This window comes from Eulemur rufifrons, chromosome 9, assembly GCF_041146395.1.
Source record: "Eulemur rufifrons isolate Redbay chromosome 9, OSU_ERuf_1, whole genome shotgun sequence".
In the NCBI taxonomy this organism is placed as follows: domain Eukaryota; kingdom Metazoa; phylum Chordata; class Mammalia; order Primates; family Lemuridae; genus Eulemur; species Eulemur rufifrons.
Window position 1 is genome coordinate 37,203,444 of NC_090991.1, and position 21,686 is coordinate 37,225,129.

The window sequence follows — 21,686 nt, forward strand, 5'->3', positions numbered from 1 at the left end:
ACGATGTCATAGAACACAAACATGGCCCCTGCCATCTTGGAGTTTAGAGTCTAGCAGGAGAGACAGACATCAAACACACACAAATAAATGAGTAACTACAAGGATTTCTCACTCGTAGTCAATCAGATTTTAATAAACGAGCAATTGGATCAGGTACAAGATTCCTACTAGTTGTCACTTATCCACACTCAGGGAAAACCTTGCACCACACAGTGGTGCCACAGTGGTGCCACTACTATGCAGCTGTGTCCCAGCCACTGTGCTCAGAGAGACAACAAAGGAGCTTCCAAAGGGCTGGCCTTTTGGATTGAAAAAAAAGTTAAGCATCTTTTTAAAGTTACAAATTAATAACATGCTTGTTCTAAAAATTTAAGCAATACAGAAAGAAAAAAAAAAAAGAATTAAAAAGAAAAAAATCTTTCCCTTTTCTTCTCCAAGCTCACTTGGAAATAGAAACAATGGGTAGGTGTGTGTCATTCTGGCACGCTGCATACTTAACTGTAGGCTCCAGGAGGGCAGGGGCGGGATCTGCCTTATCTACTGCTGGGTCCCTGGTGGGTGCTCAGTAGATATTTGCTAACCAAATTGATAATTAAGTAATAATCACACATAAAGGCTCATATATAGTTGTGTGTGTGTGTGTGTGTGTGTGTGTGTGTTTTAAGATTAAAAAAGGGATCATGTTACCCATATTTTTTTCCTCTACTGTGCCGGTTTTTTTTTTCACTCAAAAGTCCATAATGGCATCCTTCCATGTATAGATTCCTAATTTATACATTCCTCTTGTTATGGGTTGCATTGTGTCTTGCCAAAAGCTATGTTGAAGTCCTAATCCTGGGTACCTGTGAATCTGACCTTATTTAGAAATAGGGTATTTGCAGATGTAATCAAGTTAAGATGAGGTCATACTCGATTAGGGTGGGTCCTAATCCAACATAACTGTTGTCCTTATAAGAAGAGGAGAAGAAACAGAGACACAGGGAGAGGCCATGTGATGACAGAGGCAAAGATCGGGGTGACGCAGCTGCAAGCCAAGGACCGTCCAGGACTGACAGCCACCAATCAGAAGCCAGAAGAGGCAAGGAAGGATTCTTCCCAGAGCCTCACAGCAAACATGGCCCTGCCCACACCTTGATTTTGGACTTCTCGCCTTCAGAATTGGGAGACAACACATTTCTGTTGTTACAAGCTGCTAGATTTGTGATACTTTGTTATAGCAGCCTTGGGAAATGAATATACTCCTCTTAAAGTGTATTTAGGTTGCTTCCAACGTTGAGCTGCAGTCATGATGAAAACTGCTACCATTTTCTGAGCCCTGTGGCCTGTTTGGAGCAGGGGCAATCGCAGACCATAGTCTTGGGGCCTGAGCCTCAACTCATAACCTTGGCAGAGTTGCCAGTTAAAATACAGGACACTCATGTCATACTTGGGACATACCTATACTAAAAAATTATTTGTTGCTTATTTGAAATTCAAGTTTCAAGGGCTTTTGTCATGTTATTTGCTAGATCTGGCAACCCTAAACCTTAGGCTTCCCAGGTGTCATCCTGAGCAGTGGGGCTGAGGGCCACCCACAGTCCTGGAAGGAGACCAGGGATCCTGGTTTTCCACCTGGTGACTGTGGGAGCTGCAGAATATCTTTCCTAGTCCTAGGTCCCTAGCTCTTCCCTAGCAGCATTCTCAGTGGGGTGTTCTCAGCGGGCCTGGAAGTCCTGTAGCACTGCTTCCCCCAGAGCCCAACTGAGCCTCTCCCGCCCTCCTCCACAGCAATGCTCCTCCTCATTTGCTCCCCCAAACCTTTGCCCTGGCAGTTCCTGTCCATCTCCCTCTGGCCTGCCCTCTCTCTCCCACGCTCCTCTTCCAGACCTAGAAGACATATGTCGGCCTGGGCTGCAGGGGTCCATAGGACAGAACTAACTCATCAGTGCCAGGTGTGCTGAGTGGGACAGGACAGGGAAGAGTGTCATGAGAGCCTGTGACAGCAGTGGGCAGAGCCTCCCAAACTTGCCCTATTTTAGAAATCACCTAGAGGCTTATTGGGAATGCTATTCCTGGTTGGAATCTGAGATCTCCAGGGAGGGGATCACTGTAGCTCAGGGACCTGGCCTCGTCTGGAGACTTGGCAGGGGGGAGTGGAGGTCCCTGCAAGGAGGTGCTGTCCATGCTGAGATCTGAAGGCTCAACAGGAGTAGGGCAACTGGGGCTTTGGGGGCTGGGCCGGGAGACCCAGGAGAGGAGAGAGCACGAGCAAGTGGCTTGGCAGGGGAGGAAGAGCCTGGCCAGTCTGAGGCCAGAGAAGAGGCCGCTGTGTTTGGAGTGTGCAAAGCTAAGAGAAGAAGAGTGAGGTGAGCTTGGAGGAAGTAGGTGAAGCCACATCTGGGCAGGCCTTGTTGGGCTGGTTAAGGATTCAGCCTCCAGGCAATGAGAATGTCCTTGGGGCAGGGGCCAACTGAGCCTTTTTCAAAGGTGAGCCCTGAGTTGCTTTCCTCCTCTGACATTTGGCTTCTAGAAGTGTCCACATTGCCCCCATTCTATCCCCGTCCTGACCCCCAATCTGGCCAAGAGCCACTCACTCACCCAGCAGGGGCTTCCTGCTAAGTCTGGTGGGAACACATTAGCTCCATGGGGGTGGGGGACAAGGGGTGCTGTCGCTTGTGAGAAATGAGTATGGGCCTTCACCGACAGATTTAGGAAGTTTCCATGTTAGATCAGTGACTTGAGAAAATGCTGTTTTTGTCATTGAGAAGATGCTATAAATGTTCCAGTATGTGCTAGGCATACCCTCCCTAGAGTAGGCTGGACCTAGTGACTTGCTTTGAATGAATAAAGTATGGTAAAAGTGACGGGATATCCCTTTTGAGATTCGACAATAAAAAACTGGGACTCTGCTCTTGCTCACACTTTGCTGTCCAAGACTGTTCTTCCTTACTTGTTCTGACGAAGCCAGCTGCCATATGAGGGGCTGCCCCATGGAGAGGCTGACATGCCAGGGAACTGAGGGAACAGGCAGTGAGGAAATTGGGGCCTTCAGTCCCCAACAACCCACGAGGAACTGAATCCTGCCAGCAGCCATGTGAGTGAGCTTGGCAGTGGGGCCTTGCCCAGCTGAGCCTTGAGACGACTTCAGCTCAGCTGCTGACACCTTGACTGCAGCCTGCAGAGTCGCCAAGGTATACGACTCAGCCAGGCTGCACCTGGATCCAGGACCTGCAGAAACTGGGAGATAATCCAAGCTGCGGCTTGAGACACCAGGCTTTAGGGTACTTTATCACGCAGCAACAGGCAACTCATGCAAAGTGTGATTTGGGGAAGGCCAACCATGCCTGTACCATCCTGACATATATATTTACATAAGTTTTTTTTTTAATTTCAAAATATTAAGGGCGTACAAATGTTTTTGTTACATGGATAGCTTTTATGATGCTTAAGTCAGAGCTGTTAGTGTGCTCGTCACCCCAATCACATACGTTGAAATCATGGTGGGTGCACTAATTTTTAAGATTTTTTTAAAAAAAAATTACTTACATTATGGGGGAGATAGCATTCATCAGGGTCCATGGTCTGTGTGTTCATCTCTGAGTGTCCAAGCAAAAAACAGAAACCACATCAGTTATCTTAACAGAATTCAATATGACGAATTGTATGGCTTAATAACCAGTATAGTATGAAAGATGAAAAATCACCAATAACCAATAATCAAAACCACTCTCAGAATATATTGTACATCATCAAGACCTGGGGCCTTGGCAACTCAAAAGCCAAGAATTATTTAGGTTATTGTTGCTATTGCATTTCAGCTTCTCTTCCATTGCTTTGGGGCATTGGAGGCTGAGTCTATTTTGAACATGACCAGAGAGATTTTCTCTCTCTTTCTCTTTGATAAGCAAGGTTCGTTGAACTAGCTAGTTAGGTGGGAGCATGGTGGTGATCCACTGTGTAGCAAAAGCTTTCTCCAGGTCCCCGGCACAGTCACACAGCTGTGATTTTCCAGACCTGATTGCCCATTGTGTTGAGGTCCCAGTTCACTAAACTACTTCTCTGAATTCCCAGTTCACTAAATTACCGTGGTTCCCAGTTTTTGACCTTTAAAGAAAGACTTCAGTGCACCCATGCATGCAGACAACACTTGGCTTCCATTTGGATGATTTCCTTGGAATAAGTTCCCAGGAATGAGATTACTGGGCCAAAGGGAGAGGAAGAATTGTGTGCCTTTTGCTAGTAATTGCTTTATTGCTTTCCAAAGGCACTATACCAACCCAACAATGACGGTTTATAGTGTATTAGGGGTCAGCTCCAGGGCAACAAGTTGTTCACTCTTAGGAAATCAGCTTCCAGGTCCTTCAAGAACTACCCCAAAGGGCCTGGAGATGTAGGAAGTGGAGTCAAGCGTGGAGACTCCTAGGCTGAGAAGTAGAACATCTTAAAGTCCAACCCCGAGGCAGCAAAGTGAGTTGTTAACAGCACGAACTCTAAGAAACTGGTTCTGAGTTCGAATTCTGATTTCACTGCTGAGAGACCCCGGGCAAGTTATTTAATCTTTCTGATTAGTTTTTTTTTCATCTCTAAATCAGGCATTATAGTATTACTGAACCTCGCAGAGGTGATGGAAGGATTAAAGGAGTTATTACATGTTAAATGATTAGAACTGGCACATGGTAAAGTCAGTAAATATGAACGGTGATTATTATTACCATTTCTATTATTTAGATGGAGCCTCGGTTTCCCTCTCTCAGCCCTGTTTCTCCAGTGGCCGGCCGCCTCCTGCCGTGGGTTTCCACACACGACCCCACCCTGGCTCTCCAGTTTTTCCTGGAGATCTCCTGTCTCTCTCAGCTCAAGTTAGTCGTCATCTTGGCTTCGAGGCATTGAGTGTGATGGTGTTTGGATGCCCCCTTGTGGACGGTGGGCTGTCTTTGCTCTCCCCCATCTAAAGGGAAAACCAGCCCTGCAAAAGAGAGTGTGGGGGTGTGTTGTGTGAGAGAGAGAGAGCATGTCTTGGGGTGGGGAAGAAGGTGGGGGAAGGCTCTGGTTTTGCAGATAAAACAGGAAATATCACGTCATGGCTTCTTCCTCACTGGGTGGGAAGGAATGAGTCTCTAGGTCTCTATACACTTACAGATGGGAGCTGCCTGTGCTGGTTTGGATGTGTGACACGCACACGTGTGCACGTGTGTATGTGTGTGCATGCGGGCGTCACTTGACACCACTCTTCTCGTCACGGGGGTCTCATGGGTTCCACTGAGATCTGCGGTGTGGAAAATGACAGCCCTGTGCAGACTCGAGGCCACTGTTATGTAGAATAGCAAGTATGGTCACCCCATTGATCTGTTCACTCATTTGGACATTGAGCCCCGCAGATATTTATTGAGTACCTACTGTGCACCTGGTCACCTAAGGTCTGGGGAGGCAGCAGTGACCCCAGACAGAATGTGTTTCTGTCCTTGCACAGTCCATTGGGTGAGACAGGGGAGGAAACCACCACAGCGCAGAGGAGTGGCTGTGGAGAGGGACGGCAGGCTGCTCGGAGGAGGTGGCATCTGCGCTAAGCCATGAAACTATGGGTGCTCTAGCCTTTCCCCAGCTTTGGGGCAGAGGATTTGGTACAAAGAGCATTGTGGGGTTTTGGAATCGCAAGTTCTGACCCCAACGCGCTGAACAAGTCCCTTTCTTTGGTCCCTTAAGCTTAAGCTCTGCATTTGGCCACGATATCCACAGTTTCTGTTGAGACTTTGATGTTTTCTCATCTTTCACTCCCGCAGCCTGAGGAATTCTCTTTTCTTCCACTCATCTGTCATGCTCCATCCCTTCCCTGAAGAAATGAAAACCAGACTGAGTGATGTAAAGCAGTGAAACATTTATACGCTCACGTAGGACACGCACGTGTGTGCGCGCCTTCATTCCCACCCCTGCCCTGCCAGAAACCTCCAGAAACCTCCAGAAACCTCCAGCAGCCTCCTGGGTCAGAGTGGCCCGAGAAGGATTGGGGGGGTGGGGGTGAGGGGCAGAGTGGGCATGAGAGCTCAACAGGCCCAAGGCCTTTTATGCTTGGCCCCTGGGCAGGTCACCGCGGGCAGGTCGCTGAGCTTCCCAGAGCCGGCTTCCAGTTCAGCAAAGTACGGAGCCCCCCGCAACCCCACCCCCACCCCCGCAGGACTTCTGCGGTGGTTGGAGTTGATACCTGTGAAGTGCCCCCCACTCTTTGTAGGACCCCGCAGGCTCTCAGAAAATGGGAGCTAAAGAGCAATTATGTTAAAAAATGCCTAGAGTGGGTCAGACCCTTGTCTCTGTACGAGGGAAAGGTGTGGCTGAAACACCACTCTGACCTTCCTGGTGCCAGTAATCTAGGGGAGGAGATCAAGCATGTACTAAACTCACCGCAGGTGGCTGTGCACTCTGGTTCCAGTTAGAATGCAGCCTATGAACTGAGTAGCTTTGGCCGAATTACTCAACCTTTCTAAGCCTCAGTTTTCTCATCTATAAAATGGAGACTTAACAATAGCTCCCTCGCAGAAACACATAAGGATTAATTAAGATAATGAATGTAAAAGGAATTCATGTAGTTCCTGGCATATAGTAAGTGCTACATAAAGTTGTAGTTGCTTGTGTCGGTTAGGATAGGCTAACCAGTGTTACAATAGGCCCAAGAATGTATAATGGCTCAGAGACAATAGAATTTTCTTTCTTGCCCCTGTACTGGTCTAAGGAAATACTAGATTGGGAGCGGGAATCATTCAGAGACTAGGTTGCTGATAGCTCTGCCATCTTCAACACGTGACCCCCAAGACTACTGTGGCCATCGGCATCTAGCCAGTGGACGGGGAAGAGAGAGTGGAGAAGGCACGCCAGCTTTTTATTAATAACTGCCTTGGCCCAGAAGTGCCACTTCTGCTCACATTCCATGGATGAGAATTAGTCACATGGCCCCCTCTTAATGCCATGGGGGCTGGGAAATCTAGTCCCTGCATGTACCAGCCAAGGGGCAGCAGGAGTCATTGGGAGACAGAGATGGCCTTTGCTGTGATCGCTGTTGCTATTTCCACGCAGGACAGAGTGATGAGCCCTGGGGGCAGGCGAAAGCCTGGTGGAGCCTGGAGAGGGGGTGGTGGTGCATTCCGACCTGGGCTCAGGCAGTGCTGCCTGGGGAGGGTAGAGTGTGAGGGGCCTTGGAGGGAGGCAGGGCTGCCACAGGGTGAGATGGAGAGAGCGGGGAGGGAAGGTCATTGTGAGCCGAGGGAATCACACGAACAGAATCAGAGTCAGGAAAGCCCAGGCGGGGAGAGCCTGGGCCGGGAAGGGTGGAGAGGTGTGTTGGCAGCCAGCCCACTAGGAAGGCCTGGAATGTCAAGATAAGGGTGTGGGAATTTGGAGTCACACACGGTCTTTCTGCAGTGGAGTCCAGGGGAGTGAGTGGTCATGGGACAGAGAGGTGCAGGGTGGGGAGAAGGAGGTGAAGGAGAAGAGAAAGGGGCTACAGGAGGAAAGTCTGGGGTTCACAGAGGAGAGGGGCCTTGACACCCCATGCTCACACTCTTCTCCCTGGGACTCCCCAGCTCCGGGGCTCCACTGTCACCTGGCAGCCTCCTTCCTGGAGGTCTGCCCACTTGGGGCCCAGCCCTCCACAACCTCCGTGCAGGGAGAGGCTTTATCTCCTCTTTCTGCTTTGTTCTCCTTCCAGGAAGGAAGTGGCTCCAGATGCCGTGGGTGGGACATTCCTTGGCTCTGCTCGCTGTTCCCAGATTTCTCATGATTCCTGGTGACAGGGCTGGCATCTCTAATCAGCCTTGGAGAGGGCCAGAGGCTTTCTTGAGAACACCCTGTACCCCAGAGTCTCTCTTTGAGCCACCCCAGCCCTTTGAGAGCAAGACCCACCTCCAGAGAGAGGCTTTGGCAAAGCAAGTCCACCCAGGCCAGCTGGGCGCTCACCGTGTGCCCGGCATCATGACGGGCACCAGGAGACACACCGAGGAACGAGGGGTGCCTGCACTCGGGAGCTGACAGTAGAGTGGGGGACGAGCTATTCCTTAGAGAGCTTACTGTAAGCCCTGGGACGCACCCCCAAAGAGGCACAAGACCTACAGGGACCTGAAGGAAGGAAGGAAAGTTCACATTAAAACATTAATTGGAGGCTGGTAGGATTCTGACAGGTGCAGATGGCGAGAAGGTTATTGCAGGGGAAGGAAGGTGCAGGCCTCGTTGGGGAACATGGACCAGCCCTGTTTAGCTGGAACAAAGGGAGTGAAGGGAAGCCATGCGGGTGCGAAGCTGGGGGTCTTTGGGGTCAGACGGAGGATTGTTTGGAGGTTTGTGTTTCATTGAGCAGGGAGTAGGGAGCCCTGCAAGGCTTTTTAGCAGGGGGGGGACCTACTCTTTATTTGGGACACACCTTCCTAGCTGCCCTCGCCCTGTGGTGAGATCCTCCAACCTCAGGGCAGTGTGGAGTTGGGCCCAGGTGGCACTGACCGTATTCCAGGGACCAGAGGACCTGGGGGCAGGGAGGCTGTGCTAATGGTCTCAAGAATCATCAGGTTCACATTTTAAGGACCGTGGTGCTGGGGGTGGGGGGGCATCAGGCCAGAGTGGAGGGAGGACAGAGAGATGGGCTGGCCTCTCAGATTCATCACCTGCTGGCTGTGAGTCTTGGGGCACACTGGTAAACCTCTCTGGGCCTTGGTTTCCTCAATGTGACACGGAATAACATTTTCCTGTGAGCACCCTCTGCTCATGGTAAAATGAGACAACTGCCCTGGCTCACTGTGTGTTTAATAACTATTAGTTTCCCAGTTGTCATGGGTCCGGGGAGAGGGTCAGTGATTCAGTGCTGCTGACGGCTCAGCCTGGAGGGGCTGCCATTTCATCTTGCCTGAAACGTTTGGGGGAAGAAGCTCGGTGGTGGCTGGAAAGCCCACGCCCTTCTCAGGCCTAGCTGGCTCCATTACCTGCCCTCCTGCCCACCTGGAGGGATGGTTAGGGGTCTGGGGTCTATGCCATTCCAGCCACTGTCATATCCCAAGCCGCCCCCATGAGGTCAGCAGGAGCTCTGCCGCCCCAGAAGCCATGGGCTCCTGGGAGAGATGGTTCTGGAATGTGAATCCATGGGAGGCTGGGGTCCTTGGGCCCCATGCCTGTGCTGGCATGGCCACTGGGTCCAGAAGAGGGGCAGGAATCCAGGTCACCAGCAGGAGGAGGAGAAAGAGAGGAAGAGTCTGTAGGACAGAGCTAATTTTGCCAGTTTTTTTTCCCCAAAGTCCATGTCTGAGCTGCCCACCTCCTTCGGCCAGTCTTGGAATGAGAGAAAATGACTCATGGCCTCGCTTCTCCAGACCTGGCAGGTACTGGGAGCATTGGACAGATCTTGTTTCTAATCCTGAGTCTGCCTCTTATTAATTCGGTGACCTTGCACATATTATTAACCTCTTCCAGCCTCAGTTTCCTTGACGGTAAAATGGGAATAATAACAGTGGTAACTCAGTGTTGTTGTGAGAACTGAATGAGCTAGTGGGTACAGAGTTAGTATAGTGACCAACACGTATTAGAAGCCCCTGAAATATCAGTTTCCCTCCTCCTTGCTTCCCTCCTGCCTTCTTTCCTTCCATCCACGCTGGGGAATATGATGGCTGTCTTGAGGGCAGAGCTCTGAGACGGGAGAGCCATGGGTAGGTGGAGGTGGCCCCCTTCCTCATAGAACCCCTCAGAATCACAGGCCAGGAGGCTGGGAAACAACAGGAAATCGGTGATTTCAAGCTTTGCACAATGGCGGTATCCAATGGCCAATGAGATTTATTTGAGGCCTGATTATTTCTAAAAGGAAATCGGTGATCTGATCCCCCAGCATCTTGCCCTAGGGCCCAAGTGGAACTGAGACAAGCAGGGGTGGCTCGCTGGAGCAGGGAGGGAGAGGTGGAAACTTCCTGAGGACCAGAGTCTCCTATCAAAACCTGAAGTCTCATATCCAGCCCTCTCTCTGTCAGACAATTGAGAAAGAGCAAGTAGGTAATTCACACTAAAATGTTAATTGCAATAAATGAATCAATGATATTCACACCCTAGAGGTGTTGATAGCTGTTAACTACCTTCAGGTTCCAGAAACTATCTTCTTAGCTGCACAGCTGACCTTCCTGAAACCACTGGGGCTCAGCTGGAGTGCTGACTGCAGGCAGGGAGTGGAGGCCCAAGTTTTGGCTCTAGTCTGGGGCTGGGGAGCCAACCCAGGGGTCAGGAACAGGGCTGGCCGGGGGACACTGGCCGAGGGGCAGAGGCAGGCATCACTGGAGTACAGGGTCACCTTGGCGACCAATATCAGCTCCTAGAGATCAGGTGAGCCAGGTGGCCTTACAAGTTTAGGTCAGACAAGGTGAGACCTTGCATTTGGCCCCCTGGCCACCACTGCCCCTTGCTTCAAGAAAGGCAGTCTGGATGGTAGAGAGGAGGTGAAAGGAGAGGGCCTGGAGCTCCTCCACGCACAGGAGGGGCTGTTGCACCCTGCGTCTTCACTGCAGGCAGCTAGGACCTAAGGTTAGGACTGTACCAACCTCATCTGACTCTTGGCTGGAGAGAAAGGCAGTGGTGGCCATGGTGGGCTGGCTGCAGCCTCTCCTGGCTCCCTGGGCAAAACACAGCTGTCAGGAGGCCTGGGCCCAGGCTGAGTCCAGTGTGAGGGAGCAGGGACTCTCAACCTGCCTGGGCTAGGAATCAGCTGGGCATCTTGTTAAGATGCGGATTCTGACTCTGCAGGTCTGGGGCCTGAGGCTCTGCCTTTCTCACAAGCCCCCAGGTGATGCTGAAGCGACCACACTGTGAGCAGCCCGTGTGGATAACTGGGAGTGGGAGGCCGAGGGCTCTGAGCAAAGCACTTTCCTTACTATGACCTCTGGTGTCCCTTCCAGCTCTGACACTGTGCATCTCTAAGACCACACGTGGGGTGGGTGGCCAGGGGCGCTGAGCTCACCCACTCAGCTGCTCCATGGGGTGCTGTCCCAGGCTGGCAGAGAAAGGCAGCTACTTTTTGATGGTGATTAAAAATAAGAACCATCAAGAACTTACTGTGCTGAGACCTCATCATTTATAAGTGGCAGAATCTGGCCCTGAGAAGCTTTTGAGACTCGTGGGACCCTGGGTTTGGAGACAGTGTGGGAATGGGAGTCATTGGCTGATTAGGCAAACGTTCCCACCCGGGACTTCTCAGGCCCTTTTGAGGGTCAAGGGTCTTAGTCCCTTTCTCAGTGCTCAGTGCAGTGCCAGGGGCCCGGTGGGAAAGCAGACACCTCCCAGAGACTTGGCCATGCTGGAGGCACCGTCCCCTGGCACAGGCGGCATGTCAAGCCGGCGGTGCCCACGCAGCGAGGGCTCCCGGGACACAGGCCTCTGACTGTGCCCCCAAGGAAGCTCCCTCTCAGGGCTGGGTTCCATCAAGGAAACAGAGAAAGTTTCCATCGTGAGCGCGCGCGCGTGTCTGCGTGTGTGTGTGTGTGTGTGTGTGTGTTTACGCGCGTGTGCACTGAGGCGCCCTACTATCTCTTCCTCTCTGCAGAAAATCAGGTCAGTGGTTTGACTGTTGTTAACCGCAAGGTGCAGTGGGGAGGTGGGCTGAGCTGCCAAGGCTTTGAACAAGTGCCAGGCTGCAGTATGAGGGTTGGGGTCTGGGGCCACCAGGCCAGGGGTGGTGGCCCCCGAAAGCAGGGGAGATGGCTGCCCATCTGGGGAGAGGACACTGCCCAGCCCCAGGGTGTGCTGTTCCCCCCCCCCCAACATTCCTCTCCCTTTCCCCGGGGCCTCAGCGCCTGCGTGGGCGCGAAGCCTCCCCTGGTGGCTGCTGTTGAGTAATCCCAGACTGCTGCTGAAGAAGGACAGTCGCCCTGCTTGTGGCTCAGGCCACTGCAGAGGGAGTGTGGCGCTCTCAGGCTGAGTCCGGTGGGACTCTCCCCGCGCACGTAGTAATGACAACAAGGGCTCTGGCGGCTGAGCGCTGTCACACTGGAGTCCTCAGCTCGCCCACACGTCCTTTAGGGCAGAGCAGGTGTTATCGTCACTGCCCTGCCTTGCTGGCAGGGTGCTCAGAGAGACAGCGGTCAAGGAGCTAGTTCCAAGGCACCCACATTCCCCTCCTGGGGTCCCTGAGGGCACCTGGGCCACACTCCCCGAGGGGCTAGAGAGGAAAGTTTGCCTGTCTCCCGCAGCCCTGGGCCAGGCATCCGAGTAGGCTCCGTTGGGTCCTTTGGCTCTTGGTCTCTCACAGGCTGCGGTCAGGGTGTCAGCCAGGGCCTTGGTCATCTCCAGGCGGGACTAGGGAAGGACCCGCCTCCCCAGACCCTAACCTTGCCTTGTGTGGGGGACAGGGAGCAGCAAGCCCCAGGCTCAGGCAGCCCCTCCATCCCCTTCCCGTCCTGTCCTTAAAGTTCACCACTGCCTTGACCAATCTCACCACCCCCCGCCCCCATCTCCCCAAGTCCTTGGCTCTGCTTTCGAATCCATGGTGGTTTCCTCACAGAGGCTCAGACAATAGTGGCTAATGATCCAACTGCTGAGAGCACAACCTCCCCCTGCAGCCAGAAATCATCTGTTACCCATCGCCGCCCTCCCTGGGGCCCAGGCTGCCAGACTGAGACCTTTTCCTTCCCTCCCACTTCTTACTGGAAATGAGCTCCCATCTCCCTGTGCCCTTCCCACCCCTAGGCCTCCCTTAGGGAGGTTCAAGGACTCGTCTCTGTCTCTGCCTGCCTGCTGGGCACCCCTCTGCCCACGGGAGGTGGGGGCTGGTGCCCACAGCCCCCGGGGGGCCCTTCTGGGAGGACAGCCTTGGTATGACCTCTCTGGGTCAGCTCGGGGCCATGTGCTGGATGCTGACCTGGGGGAGCAGCTGGGCTGGAGGTTACAAGGCTGACGTTGCACAGGCTGTGCTGGAAATTACAGAGTGCCTTGGAGGGAAAAACAAACTGGGGTTTCAGTTCCCATGGAAACGGCATCTATTTGCAGAGGCGCCTGCGTCAGAGCCTGGGACCCTGTGCCTGGGGGGATGGGGTGGACACTAGAGGGCAGGGTCTGTTGACTGGGACTCTTCCAGGACAGCGTCTGAAAGGGGGCCCTTACCTTTAGCTCTTCCCGCGGAGGGGCCCATCTGCCCAGGCATGTCTCTGCGGTGCAGGGGTTTTTGGGTAGATTTTAACTTATGAGTCAAGGGTGTGGGAAGACCCCACATTCGCCATTCATGTGTTTACTCCACAAGCGTTTTGTGCCTGCGATGTGCCGGGCACTGGGCTAGGCCAGTGATCAGGAGTTGTGCTGCTAAGTTCAGTGCCTACAACCTTCCTTTCTGGAAGGAGCTGTGGTCCCCTCACTCTGTAACCAAAACAGGTGACTTCTGTCCTCATGTGTCTCGGTAGGCTAATTCCTCATCTCTTGGGGAAAGATGATCTCTAACCTGTCCGTCGAGGTACCCACAGGAGAGGGTGTTATTCCAGTCACTGTTCTGGGAGGGTGCCCACCGTTCCCCTTCCCGTCACCTGATACTCTCCAAAGCTCCGCATCCACTCTCTCATTTAATGTAACTCTCTAGGAAAGTTGTTGTAACAACATCACACCTATTTGAAAACAAACAGGGAAACCGAGGCTGGGAAGGAGAGAAGCACTCTTCAAGGTCACACAGTCGATAAATGATGAAACCAACATGGGAATCGGATGCCAGACGCCTTGCTTTGTTCCCTCCCCCTTGTCAAGGGGCACCTGGTGACCAGAAGACCCGCCCTGGTAGACCTCCAAGCAGCCTGGCTGCTTCCCACGACCGGGGAATGGGAACCAGCTGTGTGCTGGTGAGCTGGGGCCGGTGGGGTGTGGATCGTTCTGCAGCTGGTCTCACCAGGCTGCATATCAGAAAGACCATAGGCCCCAACTCTGCTGCTTGCATAAGTCATTTTGCTGTTCTGTGCCTCAGTTTCTCTCTCAGTAAGATGAAAGGGAGCACGTATGGGGATCTGAGCAGCCTATGCCCTTGTAAAAATTATCTTTTTTTAGAGACGGGGTCTCACTTTGTCACCTGGGATGGAGTACAGTGGCATCATCATAGCTCACTACAACCTTGAACTCCTGGCCTCAAGCAATCCTCTTGCCTCAGCCTCCTGAGGACAGCAGGTGTGCACAACCACGCCTGGCTAATTATTAAATTTTGATGTAGAGATGGGGTCGTGCTTTGTTGCCCAGGCTGATCTTGAAATTCCTGGTCCCAAGGGATCCTTCTACCTTGGACTTCCAAGGTGTTGAAATTACAGCCCAGAGCGTTCTGGGGAAGGGGGCGGTGGGTGGGCGGCCTCGGGGAAGGCGTCTTGCAGGGATGCGGGTGGGAGGGTGTAGAGCACAGGCCAGGGTATGGGGAGAGACGTGGGCATGGAAGCGCGGGCAGTCGTTAGGGATGGGAAGGGCGGGCAGAGGTGCCCAGGCCCAGCCCTGTGGCCTGAGCTCAGAGCCACCCTCTGAGGGGCAGTCCCAGGCCCGCTGAGGACCGCCCAGTGCCTGACGCCAGCCCACCTCTTCCTGGTCCAGGCCTCCCCTTGCTGCCTCCTGCTTGAGTACACATCAGCCTCATCCTGCAGCCTCGGACGCTCAGGGATGGACTGAAACCTGAGCGCTGGGATGCAGAGAGGGACAAGACTTCAGGGTTCTCTTGGCCGATGTGCACAGTGGCCCAAAACTTCCTCTAACCCACAGTCCCGCTTGGGAGTCACCCCTTGGGCAAAAGGCCTCTGGCGTCCCCTACTGGCAGCTCTGCTTCGCGACTCCCAAACCCTGCTCTGCCGCAGACCCCACCCGCGTGGCCTGAACTCATCCAGGCGGTGCCGAGCGGGGCGGGATGCGTGTCCGCCTCGTGCTGTTTACCTGAACACCGGCAGCTTCCTGACTGGTCCCCTTCCTCCGTCCTTCAGCCACCGCTGGGAGAATCTCTTTAAGAGCTATCTGTGGAATACTACCGAGCAATACAAGTAACGAACTATTGATACCCACAGCAGCTCGAGTGGATCTCAGGACACTACGCTGAGCGCAAAAAGCCAATCTCAAATGTCCCGCATGATTCCACCTATTAACCTTCTCACAATGAAACATTTCTAGAGTTGGAGAAGGACAGTGTTGCCAGGGATGATGGAAGGAGAGGGAGGATGTGACCAGAAAGGGGAAACATCAGGAATTTCTTCTGCGGAATGGAACATTCTGCGTCTTGCTTGTGGTGGTGGTTATGTGAATCCACACATGTGATAAAATGTCACAGAATTGTACACAAAGACAAGCAAAAATGAGTGCCTGCAGAGAGCGGTGACATCAGGCAAGGTCTGTAGTCTGGTCAGCTGCAGTGCCGGTCACTTTCCTGATTGTGATAATGTGCTGTGGTTATGTAAGATGCCACCACCAGGGAAAGCCAGGTGCTGGGGACACCAGACCTCGCTGTACTGTTTACGTAACTTCTTGTGAGTCAATAATTCTTTCAAAATAAAAAGTTTATACAAAGAAGAAAGCATCCCTGGCCATATTGTTCACCTGGTCGTCACCGAGTGCTGCCTGCTGGGCTATAAGGAATGACGTCCATTCTCCCAGCCGGACATACGAGGCTTTGCTGGCCTCCTCTTCTCCCTGAAAGGAATCTGCCACCTCCCTTAAGGCACCAAGCCATGCCGTGCCCCGGGGCTGGCCAGCGAAGCAGAATGTCCACTCGTGGAGGGCACGGGAGGCTGGACCTCACCCGGCCCCAGTCCTACCTGGCAGGACCTCTCAAGTTAATCCCAATGGGTCCCCTCCTGTCCTGGCCTGCGGGGGGCGCTCTTCCATCTCTGCTGCTCTAGTCCTAACAGACAAAGTACCTTCCCTATGGCACTGCTGGGCTGAAGTCTTGAAAAGGGACTGCTCTAGAGCTCTGGAAACAAAAGTGTCACAGGCCCAATGTGCTGTCCTGCCTCGAGGCAATCTGGCTGTACCCCAGGGGGACCTCCGTGGCCCTTCTGCATCTGGCTCCTTCTGGCCCTGCCACAGAGAGTGTGTCATCCCGGGACCCAGGACTATCCTTGGCTCCAAGGAATGAAGGCCAGCGAGACTGCGCAAGTGTCCCTGCGCCAGGTTCTGGGCCGTGCATGTCGCACATCTCAGTTTATGATCCTAGGAAGGTTCTGAGTTAGACGTGAATGTCCTAACTTTACAGGTGAGCACGTTCAGGTGAGCAGCTTGCCCACGATCATGCAGTAGGAAATAGCAGAGCTGGGTTCTCACTCGGGCTGTCTTCCTTTTCACGTATTGGCTTGAACACCTGCTATGTGCCAGGCACTGTGCTGGGCGCTGGGCATTGGATGGTGAGAACAACAGAGTCACCACCCTCCTGGGCTTATAGGATAGTGGGGGGAGGGACACACAGCAATAATCATGATGTGTAAATGTAAAACGACAAACTGAAATAACAGAAGTGTATGGGTCTCTGACGGTGTGTAACAGAGAAAGCTGACCCAGCTGGGCACTCAGAAGAGCCGCCTGAGGAACGGTCACCTGGGCACAATGCTAAGAGGTGACTAAGCAAAGGGAAAGAGAACTGCAAAGTGGGCACAGCACGTGCGAAGGTCCTGGGGTGGGGGTGGGGGAGCATGAAACATTTGAGAAACCCGTGGGAGGCCAGTGTAGCTGCAGTGCAGAAACTAAGAAAGCAGGTAAGGCGTGAGGCCCAGCGAGTGTTCCCTGAATGTTCACTCTGAACAGACTCTGTTCTCACAACCTTGCAGGTATCATCTCGTCATCTGCCCAGCCCCCCTGAGGCCGGTGCTGCTGTTGCATCCCTATTCTCCAGATGAAGAAACCGAGACACAAAGGATGAGTCGATTACCCAGAATCCTCTAGCATGGCAGAGCTCAGATTTGAATCCGGGTGGCCTGACTCCAGAGCCCACACTCCCAGCCACTAAGCCACACTGCTTCATGAGAGGAGGCAGAGGGGTGGGCAGGCCATGCTAAAGCTTGGGATCTTCTCCTTGGGCAGGTGAGATGGTTTCTAAGCAGGGCGATGATACAGTCAGGTGTGTGTGTTTAAATGAGGCTGGGGGCCTCGTGGGGGCCACGAGGATGTGGGAGGCGGAGGGCTGGGAGCAGCCGCAGGGTCCAGGTGGGAGACGTTAGCCCCTGAGGCCGGGGAGGGGCCCCGGCTGGAGAGGAGGAGTTCGGCAGAGAGGAGCAACGACAGGACTTGGACACAGGTCAGGTAGGGCGGCGGACAGAGAGGTGGAGATGGAGGGAGCAGGCCACATTCCCAGGTTCCTGGCTTGCCCGGCTGGGGGCATGGTGGAGCCTGTTCCTGGGACAGGTGTGGGGAGGAGCATGAGTCCAGTCTCGGACTGAGGACTGTCCCAGAGCAGACGTCATCAGGTTGTCAAGGGGACACTGGGGTTGGGAATTTGAGGGGCAGTCATGCCTGCTCACTAGTCACTGATGCGGTGGGTGTGGACGGTGACATCCGGGGAGGGAGGCCAGGGAGAGGAGGGCTGGCCCGACGGGCTCTGCCCTTACTGGCTACGCAGCAGAGAATGGGCAGCTTGGCCAGAGTTAGGAGGAAGACGAGGCTGCGGCATCGTGCAAGCCGAGAGGAAGGGCATGTTTCCAAGGCAGGAGCAGCCAGCAGAGGACAGGCTGTCCCCAAGAGGACGATGACTGTGAAGACCTGAAAGTACCCAACAGACGTGACGTGGAATCTCAGTGGTCTGCTGCTGCGTGGGGGTCGGGGAGTGAACAGGGGCAGCGCGTGGGGACAGTGAGTGTGGAAGACTCTTTCAAGAAGTTTGGTGGGGAGGAGGAGGAGGAGGAGGAGGAGGAAGGTGGGCAGTTGCAGGGACGTGGGGTTGGGGGAGGATTTTTCAGAGAGAGACTTGAACACGATCCCACGGTTAGGGGAAGGGCCCTGTTGGAAGTCAGAGCGGATGCCATGGGCACCACCCAGAATCCCTCCTCCAGGCCTGAACGTGAACTGCCCCAGCTGCAGGGGGTCGGAGGCTGAGGGCTCTCCTCCGAGCCTCTCTCCAGGACTCGCCCTGGGCCGAAGAGAGCCCTGTGGCCCAAATCCATGCCCTCCCTGCCCCAGCCCTGGAAGGCAGTGGCCTGACTCCTGGCCACAATGTGGCATGACGCTGAGGCTGTCCCAGCTCCAGAGCTTCCCGTGGGGTGGCTGAGGACTTTCATGGGCCTGCATCATAGCTCAACTGTCCCTCGGCCCCGTCCTGCCTGCCCCAGCACAGGTGTGGGTCCTGAGAGCATGCCCAGTGAGCTCCCTGCTCGCTGATCTCCGTCTCCCGGGAACCTCAACCCCAGACAGCAGTTCAGTGAGCAAGAGAGAGGAGCGGTCAGTGATCGTGGATATTTCCCAAAAGACAGAGATCAGCTGTGCCCTAGAGAAACGTCTGCTCTGAGCTTCCGGGGAGAGGAGGGCAGGGAGGATGGGGTGGGGGAGGTCTGAGCTGGACGCTGGGACAGGTGTTTCCATTTTCCTGGGAGGTGGAGGCAGGCCCTCTGTTGAGAGGGTGGGAAGGTGGGGAGGGCCAGGGCCTTGAGGAGAATGAAGACCCGAGACAGCTGTTGCAGAAAGTGAGCGAGAACAGAAACCCTCCTGCACTCTGGCAGGTGTCAATCGTACCGCTGAAAACAATCTGATGGTCCCTCAGCAGGTTCAACACAGTTACCTTATAATCCAGCAATTCCACTGCTAGGTGTGCACCTGAAAACACTTAAACATGAGTCATGGGCTGAATATGTGTGTCTCCCCTCCAATTTATATGTTGAAGCCCAACCCCCAATGTGGTGGTATTTGGAGGTGAGACCTTTGGAAGGTGGTTAGGTTTAGATGAGGCCGTAAAAATGAGACTAGTGTCCTTGCAGGAAAAGGAAGAGACCGGAGCTCAAGCTCTCTCTGCCCCGTGAGGACACAGCCAGAAGGCGGCCGTCTGCAAACCACAAAGAGGATCCTCATCAGAACCCGACCACGCTGGCACCGTGATCTCGAACTTCCGGCCTCCAAAACTGTGAGAAACAAATCTCTGTTGTTTAAGCCACAGTCTATCGTATTGTGCTATGGCAGGCCGAGCTAAGACAATATGTCCACGTAAAAACTTGTACACAAATGTTCGTAGCAACGTTATTCATAATAGCCAAATAGTGGAAACAACTCAAATGTCCGTCATTTGAAGATGGATAAACAGAGCGTGGCATATCCATAGGATGGGATGGGATTTGGCAACAGAAGGAATGAGGGAGCAGCGCTGGCTGCGCAGTGGGTGAGGCTCGCACAGGTTCTGCCGGCCCCGGCCTAGCGGGGAGAGGCGGACACGGAAGCGCAGCTGCGTCCAGTGAGCTCAGTGTGCTGAGGGAGCTGCACACGTGGGGGAGCTGAGGCTTCAGGGTGGAGGAAGAATGAGACGGGAAAGGGGGAGGGGCGGGGGGACCGTCGACTCAAAGGCCTTGGGCAAGAAGCAGCCTGGCGTGTGCTGGGAGTGACAGGCACGGGCACAGCTGGCGTGCGGAGGTTGGGGACGTGGTGTGGTCAGACGATTGCTGGATGGAGGATGGAACGGGGCGAGGAGCCCTTTCAGAGGCTGCTGTGCTCACCCAGAGGAGAGAGACCAAGGGAGGGTGGGAGAGGCCGATCTGGAACATATTTAGAAGGTAGAAGACAGGGACTCGGGGGCTGGAGGTGTCATGCTCAGAAATAGGGAAAAGAGCTGGTTTGGGAGTTTCATTGCAGGCCGGTTGCACTTGGGGTTTCTGGCAGCCATCCACGTGGCGGTGTCCTGCGAGCAGGTGGACTTTGCACGTGGGACTCGGGAGAGAGAGGTCTGGGTTGGTGATAGGGATTTGGGTGACACGTGAGCAGGCTTGGTGGCTGAGTCCCCACAGTGGAAGGCATGAGGGCCCTCAGGGAGGGCACAACCTGGGGGCATCACCATTTACGGGTGGGCAGAAGAGGGGGAGCCGAGGAAGGGAGGGGTGGAGTGATGGAGAGGACCGTGTTGTTGGGGCAAAGGAGCGTGTCTCAGGGACAGCAGGCAGTTCATGTGTCCACCGGACTTAGCAATCACGTGGGCACCATGGCCTTTTCAAGAGTAGCTGCAGGGACATACTCCAGGCTGCAGGAGGACCTAGGGGCTCCTGCTAGGAGGCTGTAGGCTTGAGGACAAGCCCCTGTGCCAGCTTATCAGCTGTGCCACTGTCACTCCTTTTTATGTCCCTTCCCCAACCAGATAGAGCCTCAAGAGGGCTGTTACTTTTCTTTTTTTCCTTTTTTTTTTGAGACAGAGTCTCACTCTATTGCCTGGGCTAGAGTGCCGTGGGGTCAGCCTAGCTCACAGCAGCCTCAAACTCCTGGGCTCAAGTGATCCTCCTGCCTCAGCCTCCCGAGTAGCTGGGACTACAGGCATGTGCTACCATGCCTGGCTAATTTTTTTCTATATATATTTTTAGCTGTCCATATAATTTTCTATTTTTAGTAGAGACGGGGGTCTCACTCTTGCTCAGGCTAGTTTCGAACGCCTGAGCTCAAACAATCCGCTGGCCTCGGCCTCCCAGAGTGCTAGGATTACAGGCGTGAGCCACCACGCCCGGCCCTGACTCTTCATTCTTTACTGCTTCACTCAAATGTGGCTTCTGCAGAGGCATCTCGGATCCCTGGACAACAGTCACCCTCTTGACACAGCTTCAGAGCACCCTGCGCTTCTCCCAGCTCCTGTACAGTGGTTGACCACGTCATCAGTTGCTCAAGGTCTGTCCAGTTCTGCCTTTAGACCTGGGTGAGGGAGGTCCCTGCCGTGGGTCCCCTGCTTGGCAGGACTCCAGTCCAGACTTCCCTGCCTGCGGCTTCCCTCACAGGGTAAGGACTCTGTGGGGCCCTCTCGAAGGCCAGACCCTCCCCTTCAGACCACACTCCCAATGTGGGGGACTCCAGGATGTCCTTCAAGGGTGGACTGTGTCACCAGTGGGGTGGCCAAGTGGCAGCGGGTTGCAGGAGCTGTGGGCAGCTTGCACACAGGGACTAGAGTGTCCACACGTGTGCACGTGAACCTCTGCTTGGGCCGAGACGGCTCTGAGGGTGGGAAGACAAGCGGGCAGCTGAGGGCCAGGCCAGCTCTTCTCATGCCCACGTCGGGCTGGGGAACTCAGAAGTCAAGGAGTTTAAATTGGAACCTGGCCTTCCAGGTCACTATCAAAGCATATCTGTCAGAGCAGGAGAATAGAACATATTTTATTTAACAGTTGCTAGCTTGATTTGTAACTTCCAAATGTCTAGACATACGAGGTGAGGCCTCCGTGTGTACTCTTGCCCTGGCCCTGCTGGCACTGGGGTGGGCGTGGGTCAGCCCCACCCGCCGGACCGTAGGCTCCACCAGGGCAGGCAGCGTGTGCAGTCCCCGCCCCAGGGCACAGTGCCTGGCACAGAAGAGCAGACAATAAATATTGGCTGTGAGGAACAATGAGACAGGCCAGGTAAAATACTTGGCGTGGTACAAATGCCCAATAAATAGTAGCTGTCATGTTTTGAATAAATGAACAGGCGGGTGGGGCTGGGGGCTGAGATCTGCAAACTGAGGTGGCTCGTGTCTCAGGAGGGAAGGGGCTGCGACCCCAGGGTTCACACTTCCGATCCTGGGGTTGCGTCCTCCTTCCCCCGACTCTGCAGCCTCTCCCAGCTCTTCCTGT